Source organism: Notamacropus eugenii, chromosome 4 (assembly GCF_028372415.1).
Source record: "Notamacropus eugenii isolate mMacEug1 chromosome 4, mMacEug1.pri_v2, whole genome shotgun sequence".
In the NCBI taxonomy this organism is placed as follows: Eukaryota; Metazoa; Chordata; class Mammalia; order Diprotodontia; family Macropodidae; genus Notamacropus; species Notamacropus eugenii.
Genome location: NC_092875.1, coordinates 395,599,096 through 395,612,697, shown reverse-complemented (window position 1 = coordinate 395,612,697; position 13,602 = coordinate 395,599,096). Strand labels below are relative to the sequence as shown.

At 35.2% G+C, this 13,602-nt stretch overlaps 1 protein-coding gene and 1 long non-coding RNA gene across 3 annotated transcripts in view; both read left to right on the top strand.

Annotated features, from left to right (window-relative positions):
• Positions 1 to 13,602, top strand: part of BCL2 (BCL2 apoptosis regulator) — a 234,694-nt gene that overhangs the window by 84,458 nt on the left and 136,634 nt on the right. The gene's annotated exons all lie outside the window — the stretch shown is intronic.
• LOC140501682 (uncharacterized) overlaps positions 1 to 13,602 on the top strand; it is a 71,516-nt gene extending 57,914 nt beyond the window's left edge. The window contains exon 2 of the long non-coding RNA XR_011966321.1: positions 1 to 13,602. This exon is cut by the window's left edge and continues 29,109 nt beyond it. This is a non-coding gene — a long non-coding RNA (uncharacterized lncRNA).

The following is a 13,602-nucleotide window of genomic DNA, read 5'->3' as shown; positions in this document are numbered from 1 at the left end:
CTTAAAGAGTATTTCCTTCATATCTTCTTGGAAGGATGTAACTGGTAGAGTTCCCTAAGATTCTGCCTGTAGCCCAATATTGTTGAAGTTTTGTTTTTTTAATCAATGACTTGGATAAAAGCATAAAGGGCAAGCTTATTGAATTTATAGAGGAGGCAAAGCTAAATGGAATGGGCTAAACATATTATAGGACAGTATAAAGAATACAGAGGATCTTGGCAGGATAGAATATTGGGCTAATAAGGTGAAATTTAACTGGGATAAAAGTAAGGACTTACATTCAGGTTCAGAAAATTGAGCTCATTAGTACAAGGTGGTAGAGGTATGGTTAGATAGGAGTTTGAAAAACATTTGGCTGTTTTAGCTTACTGTGAATCAACATTGTGATCGAGTAGCCCACAAAATGCTTATGCAATCTTAGGTTGCATTAAAACATGGATAAAGAAGATGATAGTCTTCTTGTACTCTATGTGGACACACCATATCTGGACCATTATGGGAAGGACATTGATAATGATAACCCAGGAGAGAACAGCAAGGATAGTAAAGGACCTTGAGGTCTTGCCATATGTAGGTTAGTTGAAGAAACTGAGGGTGTCTGACCTGAAGAGAAAAAGACCTAGTAGCTGAGATAGTGGTAAAGGAAGGGGAAGAAAATAACATTTAAATAGAGCTACGCTGTGCCAGGCATGCTAAGAGAATTATAAATTATATCTCTTATAACAGCACTGCAAATTAGGTGCTGTTATTATCCCCGTTTTACAGTTGAGAAAACTGAGGCAATAGAAATTGAGTGACTTGCCCATGGTCACCCAGCTAGTAAAAGTTTGAGTAGGATTTGAATTCAGATCTTCCTGACTCCAGGCCCAACACTCTATTGTGTCCACTAGCTGTCTCATGACAGTAGGACATGCTAAATAACTCTTCTAAGTATTTGAAGAGCTGTTATGTGGGGGAGGGAATGGATTGATTTTGTTTCTATTCAGAAAGGAAAACTAGGAGTAATGGGTAAAATTTGTAAAGAAGCAAGTTTAAGCTTAATATAAAGAAAAACTTCTGAACAATTTGGGCTGTCTAGGAGTGGAAGAGTTGCTGTAGCAGATTGTGGATTTTCCTTCATCTAGGCTATCAGTTAATCAACATTTGTTATGTAAAAATTTATTACATATTTAAACATTCATTTCCTTTTGAATTTTGAGTTCCACATTCTCTTCTTCCCTCCCACTGAGAAGGCAAACAATATAACATCAATTATACATGTGAAATAATTTAAAACATATTTCCATATTAGCCACATCCAAAAAAAAGCAACTTAAAGTGAGAAAATTATACTTTAATTTGCAGTCGGTTCATCAGTTCTTTCTCTGGATATGGATAGCATTTATTAATCATGAGTTCTCTGGAATTTTCTTAGATCATTCCATTGATCAGAGTATCCAAGTCTTTCACAGTTGATCATCATTATAATATTGCCATTACTGTGCACAATGATCTGGAGCACAATGATCTGGTGAAGTGATCTTATCACTTCATTTTGCATAAGTTCATGCAATTTATGTTATTTCTTATATGCCCTTGTCATTTCTTATAGAACCATGGTATTCCATAATAATTATATGCTACAATGTATTCAACTGTTCTCCAATTGATGAACATCCCCTCAGTGTCAAATCTTTTGCTACAATGAAAAGAGTTGCTACAGATATCTTTGTACATATAGGTCCTTTTCCTTTATCTTTGGTGTTTTTGGAATGTAGACGTAGTAGTGGCATTGCTGGGTCAAAGGGTATTCACAACATTGGGCAAAGTTCCAGATTGTTCTCTAGTTCACTGCTCCATCAACAATTCATGAATGTACGTATTTTTCCTTCTGTCCTCCAGCCTTTGTCATTTCTGTTGGGTGTGAGGTGGTGTCTCATGGTTGCTTTAATTTGCCTTTCTCTAATCAATGTGATTTAAAGCATTTTTTCCATATGACTATAGATATCTTTGATTACTTCATAAAACTTCTTGTTCATATCCCTTGATCAATTTTCAGTTGAGGAATGATTCTTATTTTTATAAATTTGACTCTGTTCCCTAAATACTTGAGAAATGAAGCATTTATCAAAGAAATTTGCTGTAATTGTTTTTGATATTACTTCATTGTCTATGGTACCTTTTAGCAAAATGTAGTTTTCCTGATTATCCCTTTTATTGTATCTACTTTTGCTTTTGCTTTGTCTGAGATCGTGATTGCTACCCCTGCCTATTTTATTTCACCTAAAACATAATAGATTCTACTCCAGCCCTTCATTTTAATTCTCTGTGTGTCTTTCTGTTTCATATGTCTCTGGTATATAACATAATGCTGGATTCTGGTTTCTAATCCATTCTACTATCAGCTTCCATTTTATGGGCTAGCTCATCCCATTCACATTCACAGTTATAATTGCTAGCAGCGTATTTCCCTCCATCCTATTTTCTTCTGTTTATTCTTCTCTCTTTCTCTTTATCCTGTCCTTCCTCAAAAGACTGTTTTGCTTCTGACCACTGCCTTCCTTAATCTGCCCTTCCTTTTATCACTCTTCTCCCATACTTATTATGCTGTTACCCTCCTATTTCTCTTTTGAGTAAGATAGATTTCTATACCCAGCTGAGTGTGTATGTATATTCTTCCCTCTTTGAATCAATTATAATGAGAGTGAATGTACTTGCCACCACCATCCCCATTTCTTTCCTTGTATACCTCTTTTGTGTGAAAAAATTTTCCCCATTCTACTTCTCCCTTCCCTTTTCTCCAAGCACATCCCTTTTTCTCAATCTACATTTTTTTTTTGGTAATCATCTCAGGATAATCAACTCATGCCAATGCCCTCTGTCTATGTAGCCTCTTTCTAACTGCCCTAATACTGATAAAGTTCTTACATGTATTATCTTCTCATATTGGAATGGAAACAGTTCAACTCCATTTTGATTATTCTTGCATGTTTACCTTTTTATGCTTCTCAAGTCTTCTATTTGTCAGATTTCTATTTGGTTCTGTTCTTTTCATGAGAAATGTTTGGAAGTCCTCTTATTTAATTAAATATCCATTTTTTCTCCTTGAAGGATTATACTTGGTTTTGCTGGGTAGGTTATTCTTAGTTGTAATCCTAGATCCTTTCTCTTCTGGAATATCATCTTCCAAGCCTCTGATCCTTTAATATGTACATTGCTAAACCTTGTGTTATCTTGACTGTGGCTCTACAAGTATTTGAATGGTTTCTTTCTGGTTACTTGCAATATTTTCTCTTTGATCTGGTGGGAGCTCTGAAATTTGACTATAATTTTCCTGGGAGTTTTTATTTTGGGATCTCTTTCAGGAGGTGATTGGTGGATTCTTCCAGTAACTGTTTTGCCCTCTGGATCTGAATAAAGTTTTCCTTTATAATTTTTTGGACCATGGCTTTCAGATAGTCCAACAAATCTTAAAATTACCTCTCTTTGATCTATTTCCCAGGTGAATTTCCCAATTCTAATTTTTAAGGAGTTATTTTCTTCAGTGAGCTTTTGTACCTCATTTCCATTTTGGTCAATTCTGCTTTTAAAGGAATTCTTTTCTTCAGTATTTTTTGTGCCTCTTTAATCAAACTGTTAATTCATTTTTCATAATTTTCTTGCATCACTCTCATTTCTTTTCCCAATTTTTCCTCTAAGATTCTTATCTCTTTCTTTAACTCTTCTAGGAATTCTTGTTGGCCTTGGATCCAATTAGCATTTTTCTTTGGGGCTTTGCTTATAGCTATATTCATAGCATTGTCTTCTTCTGAGTTTGTCCTGGTGTTCCTTGCCACCACAGTAGTTTTTTATGGTGAAGTTTTTGTTCTTGTTGTTGTTTGCTTACTTTCCCATCCTATTTCTTCACTTTGAACTTTATGTTAAAATTGGGTTCTGATCACCTGGTGGTGGGGAGGCACTATCGGAGGCTTTAGGCTTTTTGTGCTGCTGTTTTTATAGCTAGTTCTGGGTATCTGCATGTTTTTGGTGCTCCCAAGGTGGTATGATCTGGGGAGAGGTGTAGTCACTGTATTCCTGGTCTTGCTCTGGTCTTTACCCAGGCCCTGTTCCCCTGAAGCCTTAAGTAATAGTGCTCCTCTTAGCCCTGGAATTGTGACCAGTTCCCTTGCTATCCTGCAACATACAGTACCTGTACTCTTTTTATCCCTGAAGCTGTGATCAAGACCCCAGTTCCTTTGTGACTGATCACAAACATTCCTCTCAGTACCAAAACTATGACCCAGAACTGGTTATGGCAATAGAGTAGTCAGTAAGTGCCAGGTGTACCCAGCACCAGCAAATGGTCCCCTGTAATCTCTTTCTGACCAGTTGTCCAACCCCTTATCTCTCAGCTGAGAGCTCCTGAGAGCTGCTATTGCAACTGCCTCCAAGGCCCACCACTGCCACACTCACTCTGGTGTCATAGACTCTCCTGTGGACCTCCTAAGTTGGCTTAGACTGGAAAAATGTTTTCCTCTGTTCTTCTATTGGCTCTGCTGCTTCCAAATTTGATTTGAAGTTGTTTAGAGGAAAATGTTGAATCAATTAACATTTATTAGATACTTACTATGTACTATGCATCATGCTAAGTGCTGGGTGTATAAAAAAAGGCAAAAGACAATCCCTTCCCTTAAGGAGATTACAATCTAATGGGGGAGACAACACACACATACATATATGTATATATCTGTATATATCTATATCTATATATGATAAATAGGAAATAACAGAGGAAAGGCACTAGAATTAAGAGAGGTTAGGTCTATAATTAGAATTTGGATAATAACTTCTCAGATGACCTCAAGAGGGGTTTCATGTTCAGGTACCAGACAGCCTCTCGGGTCCCTTCCCAGTCTGGTTTGGTGAATTCAACAGATGAAAAAAAGATGGAAGATCATTCTGGATATTGGGAACAGTATGAGGAAAAGAGGGGAGTGTGTGAAGAATCTCAGGATGTGTTCAGAGGGCATGGTATATTTGAATTAGAGTACTGAGCATAGAATGTGTAGATGGGTGGAATGTGAGAAAATGTGATATGGAGGAGGCTCTTGAATACCATGCATAAGAGTCTGAGCTTTATTTGTTGTATAGTATAATGCATCCAGTAGCATTATAAAGAATAAATTGGAGTGGAGAGAAAGTGGAGATGTGAGGAGCTTTATATAGGTAGGCTATTGTAGTAATCCAGGTAGTTGGTAACAGTAGCCCACACAACCAAGGCTGATGGCAGTGGAACTAGAGAGTGGGAAACAAAGCTGAGAATGGAGGTGCATGCAGCAGGAACATGGTTACAGTCTTTCCAGCTTTGTGGAATCTATTATGTCTGTTCCATGACCAAAGACTATCACCCATCTTTGGATATGAGAGAAGAGTCAAAAATAGCTTCAAGGTTATAAACGTGGGATTCAGAGTCATCTGCAGAACCCCCAAATCCCCATTTTTCCTGCTTTGCATCTGGTGACTCTGCATTGTATCTTTCTTCTCATTTGACATTCTCCCTTACCTTAACTTCATTTCTTGATTCATGGTGCCCATACATTTAAGAGTTTCCTCCAGTGTCCGAACTCAACCAAGAAACCAACAACAGTGAATGCATACAAGTACAATCAAGCTTTTACCTTAAGGGAATCCAGGGATACAGTCAACTAAAGTGGCAACCATTTACATGATATTTCTGCAGATTTGGTTTACATGGAACATTAGAAAGCCTCTCAGATTTTTGCCAGAAATCAACTTTAACCTATTTATGGCTAACATCTAGAACAGTGGTGGGGAACCTAGGGTCTCAAGGCCACGTATGGCCCTCTAAGTCCTCAAGTCTTGTACTTTGACCGAATCCAAACTTCATGTTGATCTAGAATGTAAAAACCCAGAAAACTCAATTATCTAGATGTGTTAACAGCAAAATAATTTGGTATTCTCTGGGAAGACCCAGAGTTGCTGCTGTATGATCTGAGAATGCTTTATTAATCACTAAGAGATAAGGGACAAGGCCTATGACTTCATTAGTATAGGGAAATCCCAGGTGAGGAAACTCCTTTTACCAAAACAGGTTAGTACTATCTTTGGAAATTATAATCTAAATGAGTTGACTAGAGCATTGAGAGATTAAGTGACTTTCCCAGAGTCATTCAGTCAGTATGTGTCAGTGATATTTTTATGACAGGTCAGTTCTATGTTTACTATGCCAACTGCCTCTCTATGAATCATCAAAGAAAGATCAAATTCAACTTATTTTCTGTGTTAACCATAGTTGATAATGTTTTCATTCTTTGTGGTAGATTCCATTTTAACAGAATATTCATTTACCCAAGGCCTCCATTATTGAAACATTTTACAGAAATGAAACTTTACATGGAAGAGACCTTTCATTTAGTAACATTCAAACACATGTTTTCCAGACCAATCGTGATGCCTCAGAATAAAAACCAAAGAAAGTATCCCTTAAACAGTTTTCTGGTGGTGGAAAATAAACAGTGAATTTCTGTGTAGTTTAGGAAAGAAAAAAAACAAATGGAAAATTTACTCCAACTGAAGAACAATGTCTCAGTAGGAGAAAAAGAATTACAAATGCCAAAGTAGAAAGTTTATTGAGAAGTGAAAGTCCAAATAATTTTCTCTTTTTTTGATAGCTATTCACAACCACAAAAAATGTGCATTATTTTCTTCTTGCCCACAACATACTAAGAATCATCTTGGAAATATTATCAATGAATTCCACTCCCCTCCCCAATTTTATTATTCTGAGCACAGAAAAAGCTGTAGTTCTGCTTGCTAAATTAAGTTATTCATATCTAGAGTTTGAAAGAACTAGTATATTTTATATACTTCTTTACATTCCACAACAATGGCTCATTTAATCCTATATTTAATCATATTAAAAATGGTTCAAAAGAGTCTGGGAAGAGGGGGACAACATAGACCTCCTTTTCATGTAACTTTCAGTCTGCAGTTTCAAAGACCACTAAGATACTCCAGTGTGTGTAGTTCAAAACATTTCATCTTCAGAGTTTTCCATGAGGGGAAGGGTGACAGAGTAGATAGAGGGCCTTGGAGTCAGGAGACATAGGTATAAATCCTGCTTCTGGCACAGGTCAGTTAACTTCCCAAGGCTCCTCAGACAGTATGTAGTCTCAACAATACTAAAATAACAGGTCTGGACCCCAAAAAAAATTCCCTTTTAAAAATTTTACAAAATATTTTCAAATAATGAGTAATAAAAAACAAGAATAGATATTCTTAATAAGTAAGCAGTTAATGGTAAGTACAGACTTTTAAATGTCAATTATTCATTTTAATAAAATGGTTAGAAGACTGGGATATCCAGATTAGCAAAATATTCTCCAAATCATTTATAGTTTTTATTTAGGTTGGATTTTGTGCATGTATTTGATTATTGATAAGATTTTTTTGTTTCAATGAATTCATTTCAGATAAAATCATGGAGGTCTGAATCATGAGAACTTGGAAAGCTATCTATTTTGCTCATCTTGCTTCTCTCTTTACTGTTTCCCTGCCACACACTTGGTGGTGGGAACAGAAATCTTTTTTCACATGAGGCAGACTGACTTTGGAGCAGAGGCAGTAGCTAAGCTTTTATTGTTTCAAGACCTTTCACACTGGGTGACAGGTTGTATGCCCAGCTAGAGTAAATAGAGGGAGTTTTAATGGTTAACAAAGTAAGTAATAAAACAGACTAGGTGCTAAATGTCAACAAACTTGAAAGCAGGATGTGCTGCCTATAAGTCTTGCTGTCAATAGTAAGATGACTAATTCTTTTTCTTTTAAAGATGGCTCTGTTGTTCATTTTTATAAACCAGGTTAGTGAATGCAAGTCACTTTGAAGTAATTTAAAATCTCAGAACAAAATTAACATAAATTATACTTCTAGATACACTTCTAGCTAGACATGAACTTTACCCCTTGAGAAGGAGAACTTGCTTGTGGTTTGGGTTTTTATTTACCAGGTGAAACATATAAGTTAAGTATGCTGCTTCTTAACTAACAAAAAGTCATGACATTCAAACTTGAAATGTCCTTTTTCTAAATGTTAGTCACTTCTTTATGGTCACACAATCATCGATGACTTTTAAAACCATAAGTTAAAAAAATCCCTCTTCATTTCCCTCTGCCCAGTTCATCTAGAAACTCCCTGTTATCTGTAGGTATTCTTGCACGTTCATCACTATGGTTTTGAAGCCATGTTATATGATAGGAAACAGTCCCTTGGAAGCAAAGTTTTCATCTTGTCAAGTGGCTGAATAGTTTCTAATATATGATTTGATCCAAAGAAGAAAAGATCTTGCCAAAAGATCAATGGGAAGCATTAATTTTTTTCATAAGGATAAATGATTTTAATTAGTTTGTGAAAATTCCAAGATTTTATATTTATATATTATAAATATGTATTATAATATGTTGTATAATATTATACATCATTATTTATTGTAATGTATTTATATTATTTATTTAATTTTCTTCTACTCACCATAGAATACAGTTCATAATTCTGGTTGCTGACATTTTTTTTTCTTTTAAATGTTGTTGGAAGTCACATCTAGGTGGCAATGATTTTCTGATGACTTTAAAAGTTCTCCAGAAAAATTAATTTTTTTATAAGGACTCAAGGACAGAACTCCCTTTCCTCTGATAAATTCAGTAGTGAAGGCAGGTGTTATTTTAGACCTGGCTCTGTTACAGTCTAGATGTGTAACCTTGGGCATGAGACCTCTCTGAGCCCTGTTTTTTTCATCTATAGAATGAGGGGAGTGAAGAACATGATCCAGAAAGTCCCCACTTCCAACCCAAAAACTGTTGAAGAGATTTTCTATAGCTTCTGTTACTTGGCAGTATAATGTAGACCTGAAGAAAGAAAGACTTTTTATTCAAGTTACTCTACAAACTTTAACAATGATGTGAATCTTTATAAAGTACATAAATCATTAAATCTATGCACTTTACCTTGTAACCATGCCTAATCACTCTTGTCTGCAATTCTCCAGTAGAATAGAATGGAAGTTCCTTGAGGGCAGGGAAATTTTTCAATTGTATCCCTAGTGCCTAGCATGTACCGGTATACCCTGCACCAAAGGATACTTATTGCCTATTGAATTAAAGATATGTTACCACAGACTCAAACTTAGATTGTTGTTCTGGTAGTTGAGATGAAACCCTGGGGAATAAAAACAAAGACTAGTTTTTGCACAACCACCAGAAAGACAACCCAGGCTCAATTTTGTTTATGAGTTTGGGTTTGGTTTTTTTTTTCATGGCAGGGGGCGGTGTGTTCTAGGAAGAAATGTCTTCATCCAGAAACCCAGTATGAACCATTCTTGAAGCTAGTAATCATTTCAGAGAACATGAAAAAGCCCATACCCCTCCTCCTCAAAACAATTGTTTACATTCTTATTTGAAATTCTCAAATTATGAATATAAATTACTTTACTTGTAAGTAACCACCAGCAAGCAGAGCTACTGAGCAAATTCTAATGGTTTCAAATTCTAATCTCTTACAATTTATCTATATTCTCCCTTTTTTTATGAGGCAATAGAGATTAAATCAGTTCCAGCAATTTGAGTCTGTGGTAGCTTTCTAGTTTAATTATTCTACTGACCTTTCTTTACAAAGCTCTCTTTAATCCATGTACCTTGATATAGACTGGAAAAGTCAGAGAATATAGAGGTGGAGGAGACCTAAGGATGAGTTTGGCCAGATTTCAGACCTCTCATTTTACAGATAAGGAAACTGAGGCTCAAGGTCACACAATTAGTTATCAGTCATGCTGATATTCAAACCCTGATCTGGCCAATTCCTTTTTCTAGGGCATCAGTTATTCCCATGGGTCTTCAAAACTGAGCATTTTTTAGTATAGAGAACTCAAAGAACAAGAAATTCTCAGATTTTAGTGACTAAAATATCATAGGATGTTAGATTTTCAACTGGAAGGAACTTCAAAGACTATCTAGTTTAACCTCTCATTTTATAGATAAGGAAACTGAGGCCACATAAAAGCATGATCATAATTGGTTGATCATTTCTAGGGAAATGTTAATTTTTCATTAGTTCCATTACTGCCTTTATTGTATGTAAATATATGCATATAAATGTTATACGTATATGTATGTTTTATATGACATTAGATATCATACATATCACATTAGATAAATATGTGCTTCTAAATGCTACATTTATGACTCATTTCATGAAGAATAGAAAAGTAGATTAAAACTTGATAGAAGTCATTGTTGAAATCAGTGGACTATAATTATATAAAATGATTATAAATGACTTACTAATATATTAAATGCTTAGTAATTTCAGACCTTCCTTTTCCAAGAATCACAACAATTCTTACTTGACCTTCAATATATTTTTCTTTAATATGGAAAAGTCACAGTCTTCCTGTTTATGGACTTCAAGGTATAGAATTTTTTTATGGTGAGTACTATTAGCTCAAATTCAATAAATCAACCAATCACTAAGCATTTATTAAGCTCTTATTTTGTGACAGACATTATGTTAAGCTCTGAGAAATCAAAGACAAAAAATTACATAATCCCTTTGCTCAAGGAATTTACATTCTGTTGGGGAAGACAGCATCTATAATTTTAAGTACAAGCAGAATAAATATAATAAATCCAAGGCAATTTGGGAGAGAGGATAATAGCAGTAGAGGAGATCAGGTAAAGCTTTTTGTAGCATAGTATTTGAACTGAATCTTGAAAGAAGTGAGGTGTTCTTTGAAGTGGACCTAAGCTGTCTCACAATAATATTATTTACTATGAAGCAGATAAAAATTCACAGTCATTATTGTTAGAGTGGCATCCTGGGAATATGGAGATAGAACTTTTTCTGATTTTTCTGATTTTCTCAATATCTCAGTATGTCTTTGTAACTGTAATGATGTTTCACACTCTGAGTATGCTGTCATCTGAAAACTAAGGTATCTAATGTGTTCAAGGGTTATTAGATGGATTTTGTTAAATAAAGAAGTAAAAATAATATTCTGTCTCATGATTAAAATGATAATCAAATGAACATTTTCAGAAAACCAACTTTTTAAAGTTTATTTTTAGCTCATAGTCTTTCAACTGTCATGCCTGGTTTAGTTAAAAATTATCCAGAGATGTATGTCTACAGAATGTGTAGGTTGGAACCTTGTTCTTTTAAAAGTGATGGCCTTAAATATTATTTCAATGCTGATGATCTGACCCCATATTTCATCCACTTATTGATAAACATTCATATTTTTATTGGCATCTGTTTTACAAGGAAATCTCATTTTTTCCCTTAGACAATTTGTCTGAGTATTTCATTTTTGGGTGTTTGCAAGGTCTATTGGTACATAGCAAGATGTTTGACAAGTAGGAAGGTTATTTTGCTCATATGTGATTTGCGTTTCTTTGACCTTTTGCTATTTACCAAAACAGTCTTGCTTGTTTTCTTCCCAGAAGGGTGTGAAATGACAGGGAGTCAGCACATGATGACTTTGGTACCAGTAATCTCTCTAACTTTGTACTAGTTCTTCATGTACACTGATAAAAGTTATGAGGCCACTTGCTCCATTGTTTCTCATTCACTAGAGAAATAAGAGAATTGATAAACAAAATTTATGTTAAAGTCATATGTTTGGGAAAAGTTTTCCCCCATTAAAGTTAGATAAATTAATGACATTTCCTCACTTCATACATTTAAAGTATCTTACCTTGCCAGCTTCCTCTAATATATTTCATAATATCAAGTATCCTGAATCATTAGATAGTGTGAGCAGTCACATAACCTGGCCTTTTATACCTAGGATAGGATTGGATTAGGGAAAAGGGCCAGTAAAGACATTCAAGCAATTGCTAGGAGTAATTGGTGCCACCCTATTTTGGTGTGGTCATCCTCTAGTAAGTAAACCTGAACAACAATAATAACTAAGACATTATGAAAATTATGTACATCTGTCCTTTAAAATAGATTTGCACTCAAGCCCCTGCTCCACAATGGACCTTGTATGTTTTTGTAAAATAGAATTTCTGTCTGATATGTCAACTTCTCTGGGTTATTTTGAAGATAATGTGTCACCCATTAAAATAACAAACAAATACTGCTTTCTTTGGCTATCTATCAGATGATTGTTTATGTTTAGCTTGGTTGAGTTCTGTGGGCTGCCAAGGTACTAGGTCTTCTTGACTAGGAGGCCAAAAGATTAGGAAACAATAAATAGCGTGTGGGCAGTTACTACAGGACTTATTGAAAAAATAGGTTGCTTTTCCAACTAAGCTTGAAGTAAATCTGTTTAGTATCTAGTCTGTATATCTATTGGGAGCAAAATCCCCAGGTTCAAAGGATAAAAGTAGCCAACAGGATTCTCTTTATTTACATTAATCACTGCTTCCAGGCTAGGCCAAATCCTGATATATACATCTTAAAATTCAGGTTACAATAAGAAGGAAAAAAGACCCCTAAAAAAACCCTGTTTCATAGCAAGGTCATCCTGCTTTCTTTCTTCTCTACTTCATTGGCTGACAAATGGGATGACTTTGTGGGACTGTAAATTGATCTGATATAAAGAGTATCTACCACAGCTTAGAAGCCAGGAAGTACCAGTCTGAATTTGTGCATCAACAACACAGTAGCACCCTAACAGATAATTGGTCTTGGTACCTAAATGATTTTTTGAGAACCTGGTGTTCACATGACCTCAAATAGCTTACTTCTAAAGATGAGCTAAAACCTATTCTGGCGCCACCCAACTTTGGGAACTAAATAATTTATATGATGCTTTTACCACAGTATTTAATGCATGTGGAAGGGAAAAAAAAACCCAACAAGTCAGGTAAAGTGGTAACAGTTTATCTAATCAGTGATACCCATGTAACCCAACCTGTGTATAGTATGCAGAAAAATCACCATTGATTGTCATGTAGAGATGAAAAATCACCAGGATGGCAATAATCACTAAGACCAAAAAAAAGGTACAGGGTGAAATAGAAACATATCATAAACAGATTAAGAGAGAGACAAGAGATAAAAGGAAAACATCTGCTTGTTGGACTCAACATCCAAAAGCAGCATATGCACATGAAGATCTATCTCATAATGTATTTTTAAAAGATTGCAGAGGGGCTCAAGAAACAGCTCTCAACAGTTTCTGGAGATTTTTTTTCTGTAAGAATCTCTTTTTTGCTCTGGCCAAGATACTATTTAGGACTTGATGCAATGAACTTATATGGTTGATGAAATTCCTCTCTCCATGTTAAGGAATCCCTTAAAAGTCTCATTTAGAGTCATGAATTTCAAAGTCATCACAGCCATATCTGCCTCTTCATATATTAAATAAATGACCTGCTTTGCTGGATGAACCTTCCAGAATTCATGGAATGAACTACTTAAAGCAGTAATCTTTGGTGTTAGTTTGGGAACTACCCTTCTTAAGAAAGATGGAAAATGCATTGATGAAGTCTCAGAAAATAATTAAGGCTGTATTTCCAAGAGCTCAGAAGTAACAAGCTGGTTTTCTGATGCTAAAGCAAACTAGTGATCTAGATTTTCTCCTTTAGTTGATTATTTTGGTACAACAAGCTTAGTCTCAAAAA